This window comes from Eschrichtius robustus, chromosome 13, assembly GCF_028021215.1.
Source record: "Eschrichtius robustus isolate mEscRob2 chromosome 13, mEscRob2.pri, whole genome shotgun sequence".
Classification (NCBI taxonomy): domain Eukaryota; kingdom Metazoa; phylum Chordata; class Mammalia; order Artiodactyla; family Eschrichtiidae; genus Eschrichtius; species Eschrichtius robustus.
Genome location: NC_090836.1, coordinates 45,236,412 through 45,242,958, shown reverse-complemented (window position 1 = coordinate 45,242,958; position 6,547 = coordinate 45,236,412). Strand labels below are relative to the sequence as shown.

At 46.0% G+C, this 6,547-nt stretch overlaps 1 long non-coding RNA gene and 1 pseudogene across 1 annotated transcript in view; one reads left to right on the top strand and one right to left on the bottom strand.

The window, feature by feature from the left end:
* Positions 1-6,547, bottom strand: part of LOC137775645 (uncharacterized) — a 169,904-nt gene that overhangs the window by 141,506 nt on the left and 21,851 nt on the right. The gene's annotated exons all lie outside the window — the stretch shown is intronic.
* On the top strand, positions 5,000-5,589 carry LOC137775748 (nucleolar protein 56 pseudogene; annotated as a pseudogene).

The following is a 6,547-nucleotide window of genomic DNA, read 5'->3' as shown; positions in this document are numbered from 1 at the left end:
CTGACAGAGGCATCCATCACCGGCCTGGGATTCCCCCCACCCCTCCTTTTTCCCTCCCCCTTATCCCCTCCCTCTCTTGGCCTGTAAACTTGCCGGGGTAGTGGGGGTTAATCAGAGAGGAATTATGAGCCAACATCCCCAGCAGGAGGTGCATTTAATGAAATCGCTTGTGATTTATGTCTGGGGGAGGTTGGGGAGGGAAAAATCTGGAACCCAGACATCCTGCTTCTAGAAGGGTGCCCCCCCTAGCGCAGAAGAGGAGGAAGGGCGACAGAAAGAGGGACCCAGGGCCTTTACTGCCATCCCACAGCCCCTGCAAAGCCACACACACACCGGCAGGAGCCACATGGGTAGCTGCACAAGGCCATTGACACAGACACTGCCAGACTCAAAGCACTTACGACGACTGCAGCATAAGTTTTGTTCTTTCCCACCTCCAAAACTGCATGGGTCATTTTCACCTCCTTCCTTTCCCCCCAGCCCAGTTCTGCCTCACTTTCCCAAACCTGTTCCACACTCCCCTCCTCCACGAAGTCCCCCAGTCCCTCATGGGACCCCTTAACCTGGGTATCTAGAGTTTCCAGCCCCTCCTTTCTCTGCCTTTTGTATGTCTTCAGGTGTGCAGTCGGCACCTTCAGACTAGGAGTTCCCCAGAAATGTAGAGGCATTTCTCTTCGTGACTTACGATTTGTCTACCCCAGGGTCCAGTGCATGGCCCCAACACGGGGAGCTCAAGGGAGAGTAACTGACTGCATGAGCAGGGAGGGAAGACAGCTGGGTTCCAATTTGAGTTCTTTCTCCTACTCACCATGCGGTATTTGGCAACTCAGCCTTCCTACTGTATCCCTCCTGTAAGGGATCATCCCTCTCCCTCTGCTTCCCAGTATTCTTGCAGAAAGTGATGGACCTGAATGGGCTCAGACCAAGTAGCAACAGATAGGAACTCAGGTGTCAGTATTTGGTGAGAGATGAATGAATCCAAACATCACTCCCCACTTACAGAACCACAATGGCTGCCTATTACCTACAGGAATGCGATGTGCAGATCGTTCAGTGTGCCCGTCGGGGTCTTCACCAACTTGCCTTTCCATTTCCCATCCTACCCTAAGGAACCCTGGAGTCCAGTTTTACAGAACCACTCCACAGAAATAGGCACTGCTCTTGCATGCCTCTGGACACATGCTTTCACCTCAGCTCAAAAGATAGCTCCTCCGTGAAGCCTTTCATGATTTTCTCCATTATCCTCTGTGATACTACACATAGCACTTTGTAAAAACTCACTATATCATGTTCACAAGTTTTTCTTCTCTCTCGACTATAAGCAGCTTGAGGGTAGGTTCTGTGTTTGTACATCTCTTGTCCCTGAAGTCCAGTACAGAAACTGGTATAGGGCCAGTCCTCCAAAAATAATTTTTTTAGTTATTTTAATAAAATACTCCATACATACAAAAGAAGATATATATGTCCATATACAAGGGATAAAGAATAATAAAGTGCACATTATTGGACTTACTAACCAGCTTTAAAAACATTACCAGTACCGGGCTTCCGTGGTGACGCAGTGGTTGAGAATCTGCCTGCCAATGCAGGGGACACGGGTTCGAGCCCTGGTCTGGGAAGATCCCACATGCCGCGGAGCAACTAGGCCCGTGAGCCACAACTACTGAGCCTGAACGTCTGGAGCCTGTGCTCCGCAACAAGACAGGCCGCGACAGTGAGAGGCCCGTGCACCGCGTAGAAGAGTGGCCCCCACTTGCCACAACTAGAGAAAGCCCTCGTACAGAAACGAAGACCCAACACAGCCAAAAATAAATAATTAAATACAAACACGTCAATTCATTAAATATTAAAAAAAAAAAAAAAATTAGCAGTACCTTTGAAGTGCCCTGTGTGGCCCGAAAGAACAAGATGTGATGTCAGTTGGGATACAGAGATTCCATGCAAGCAACTATACTCCAGTAAAAACTAATTTAAAAAAAGAAAACAGAAAAAGAATGAGCAAAATACTCTACATTTTAAAAAATTAAAAAATAAAATCTTGGGGCTTCCCTGGTGGCGCAGTTGTTGAGAATCTGCCTGCCAATGCAGGGGACACGGGTTCGAGCTCTGATCTGGGAAGATTCCCACATTCCGCGGAGCGACTAAGCCCACGAGCCACAATTGCTGAGCCTGCGCGTCTGGAGCCTGTGCTCCGCAACAAGAGAGGCTGCGATAGTGAGAGGCCCACGCACCGCAATGAAGAGTGGCCCCCACTTGCCGCAACTAGAGAAAGCCCTCGCACAGAAACAAAGACCCAACACAGCCCTAAATAAATAAATAAATAAATAAATAAATAAAATTTTAAAAAATAAAATCTTTACAGGAAAAAAAGAGACTTCATGTATTCATTAAAAAAAACTTTATGGAGTGTTCTTTATGGGTCAGTTGCTGGGAATAGAGATGGAACAATCAAAAACCCTGCCCTCAAAGAGCTCACAGTCAACATAAACCAACAAATAGAAGAAAACAAGGTAAGCTCTACTTTAGAGATATGCACGGTATGCTGTGGGACCACAGAGAACAGGTACTTAATTAACCAAGACTCGGGAGACAAAGCTTCCCGTGGGTGACGATATGGGGGCTAAGTCTTAAACAGTGTGTACATGGGAGCCCAGCGTGTGCAGGCAGATGGGACAAGACGGCAAAGACCTAACTCACTCAGAAATCTCAACACTCAGGGCTGCCGAGTGAGGATCGGACACGATGTGGGAAGGGAGGCTGGAACGACGGATAACAGACCTTTACTCATACATTTCCTCAACAAATACTCACTGAATGCCCACTATATGCCAGGTGCTGTCCTAGGCACTGGGAATCTACATGAACAGATAGGAATGCCTGCCCTCAAGGAGCTTACACTCTATTGCCGGATCATGAAAGTCCAAAGAAACCAGTTAGGAACCCACCGTAATAACCCAGGCCAGGACAGTGAGCACTGAACTAGGGAATTCTCTAGCAGTCCAATGGTTAGGACTTGGCACTTTCCCTGGCCCGGGTTCAATCCCTGGTCAGAGAACTAAGATCCTGCAAACGGCATGGCAAGGCCAAAAATAAAATAAAATAAAATAAACAGTGAGCACTGAACTTAAGTAGTGTCAGGAGGAAAAGAAGCAGAATTCTTCAGGATGCAGAATTAATGGGACTTGATAATCAGATATGGGAATTGAACAGAAGGAGTCCTGTTGATCCCAGGTTTCTGGTTTCAATGACCAGATAACCAGTGATGCCATTCACCAAATTAATAATACAAATGGAGAAATCATACATTGAGGAAAAAGATGATTCGTGCCGTTTTGTCTTGTTGAATTCCCAATGTCTTTGGGATCGTTCAAAGGAGAGAACTCCAGTAGACAATTGGATAGATATTTAAGTCCGGAGCTCAGGAGGGTTTAGAGCTGGAGATAGAGACTTAAGATCTTTGTAAATAAAGGTGATACAAGTGAAGATAGATTACCCAGGTCTCCCTGCATGTAGAGTGAGAGGCAAGAGGACCAAGGGCAGCACCCAGAAGACCATCAACATGGAAGGGAAGGATGGAGAGTGCCAAGTCACGGAGAAGATAGAAGGATCGATCAGAGAGATAGGAAGCAACTCGGGACAGATGAGTCAAGGAGAAAGGCCAGCAGCGGCAGGTGTAGCAGAGAAGCCAGGGAAAGTACCCCTGGAAACGGCTGGTTTAGCAGCCAGGAGGTCACTGGCAGCTCAGCAAGAGGCGTTTAAGGAGAGTGTTGCAGGTGGAAGTTATTGTGCAGCTGGACTTCACAGAGCCTGCAATAGATACCCTGCAATAGATACACAATTCTTCTGACCCGTGGGAATTGGGAATATGTCTCCATACTCATAGAAGAACAAGGACTCCTAAGTCAAGGTGTAAGAAGAATCAAGGGTGGGAACCAAGATGTCTGGATCCAACATCAAAGCTCCTGCTGCCTGTGACCAACCAGGTTTGAGGCACACTCTAAGCCTGCACTCCACTATGGTGGCCAGCAGCCACATGCCACTACTGAACACTTGATTTTTTTTTTTTTTTTGGCCACATGGCATTCGGGATCTAAGTTCCCCAACCAGGGATCAAACACATGTCGTCTGCAGTGGAAGTGCAGTCCTAACCACTGGACCACCAGGGAATTCCCCACTACTAAACTAGAAATGTGGCTAGTACAGATTGAGATTTGTCAACTGCAAACTGAATAACAAATTTCAGACTTAACACCAAAAAAAAAAAAAGAATTTAAAATAATGTTATATTGATTGCATGTTGAAGGGATATAATATTTTGGATACATTGGGTTAAATAAAATATATTATTAAAGTTAGTTTCACCTAGTTCTTTTTTACTTTTTTAAATGTGGCTACTAGAAGACTTTATGTATGTGACCCATATTAAATTTCTACTGTACAGGGACTTCCGTGGTGGTCCAGTGGTAAAGAATCCACCTTCTAATGCAGTGGATGCAGGTTCGATCCCTGGTCAGGGAACGAAGATCCCGCATGCTGCAAGGCAACTAAGCCCACACGCCACAACTACTGAGCCTGAGCGCCTCAACTAGAGAGCCCATGAGGTCTGGAGCCCTCACGCCACAACTAGAGAGAAGCCCACGCGCTGCAACAAAAAAGATCCCGCATGCCGCAACTAAGACCCGACACAGTGATGGCCAGTCCTGGTGTCTGAATGATTCCCTGGGCCCAGCACAGGGACCAACTTTCCAGAGCCCTGAAGACAAGGGGTAACACCCCAAAATATGGACTCATTTTCCACTCTACCTTCATTGGCCGAGCAGCTGCCAAGAACAAAGGCCACATCTCCCGATACCTGGCAAACAAATGCAGTATTGCCTCATGAATTGATAGCTTCTCTGAGGTACCTACCAGTGTATTTGGGGAGAAGCTTTGAGAACAAGTTGAGGAGCGGCTGTCCTTCTCTGAGACTGGAGAGATTCCACAAAAGAATCTGGATGTCATGAAGGAGGCAATGTTTCAGGCAGAGGAAGCGGCTGCTGAGATTACTAGGAAGCTGGAGAAACAGGAGAAGAAACGCTTGAAGAAGGAAAAGAAAAGGCTGGCTGCGATTGCCCTGGTGTCTTCAGAAAACAGCAGTAGTACCCCGGAGGAATGTGAGGAGACAAGTGAAAGACCCAAAAAGAAGAAAAAGCAAAAGCCCCAGGAGGCTCCTCAGGAGAATGGAATGGAAGACCCATCTGTCTCCTCCAAACCCCCAAAAAAATCTTTTTCCGAGGAGGAGCTGGTCAGTAGTGATCTTGAAGAGACAGCTGGCAGTGGAAGTCTTACCAAGAGGAAGAAATCTTTCCCCAAAGAGGAACCAGATAGTGACCCTGAAGAGTCAGGAAACAAGAGGGTCCCCAAGAAAAAGAGGAAATTCTCTTCCAAGGAGGAGCCACTCAGCAGTGGACCTGAAGAGGCTGCTGCCAGCAAGAGCCACAGCTCCAAGAAAAAGAAAAAGCTCCGAAAGCTATCCCAGGAAAATTAGAATGGACATTTCCCTAGTAGGGCATAACTTACAGAGATATTTCCCAACCCATCCCCTATAGCCCAATAAAAATTTAAAAAAATAAAAAATAAATAAAAAAAGACCTGACGCAGCCAAAATAAATAAATAAATATAAATAAATAAATAAAAAGACATCCTTCTATTAAAAAAAAAAAAAAAAGAATTTCTACTACACAGCACTAACACTGAATAGGACACCCACAACCTGGACATCCCTAGACTCCCAACAACCCTCCTAGCAGAAAGAGAAATGCCTGGAATTCCCAAGACTGCATTCTATAGGCACCCGTATGTCTCAAGCTCCCAACGCCACAACCTATGGCAAGAGATTCCAGTGCTCAATACCCGACCTCTGGGTTTCTCTGTCCCTGTCCCTCCTTCTCCAGGTCTGTTGATAATCAGGAAAGAGCAGAAATGTCCTGTCCTAACTCTCATAAAAGTGGATTTTTTTCCCCAGCTTAGAGTTCCGAATCTCTCTCCCAACCCTAAATTTAGAAGCCATGTCTTCTCCCTGTTTTCCCCATTTCTCAACTCCTTCTTTGCCTTTCTGAAACCTTGGAAATCTCTCAAACTGGTAGAAACACGGTGTTGTGGCAATCACCAGGCTTTAGAGATCTCTAGACTTAATTTGTCATAGTTCCTAACCATGTGACCTGGAGCAAAACACCTCACCTCTCTGAGCCCTTATCTGCGAAATGTGGATAACACCTACCTGGAACAGTTAATGTGATGATTCTATGAGATCAGTTGTGTAAAATGCCTTGTACAGAGCTCTGCCCACGGTAGTTACTTTGGAATCTGGGGTTTCCCACTTTGTGTCTGTCTTACCCCTGCATATCTAGAGAACTAGGAAAAGAAACAGCAAACTCAGGTTCTTATATATGGGCTGATAGAAACTCAAAACCAAAAAGGTGCTTAGAGATATATCTCCAACTTCTCATTCAGTGCAGCAATTCCCTGGACTCCACCCCTCATTGATATTCATCCAACCTCTGCTTA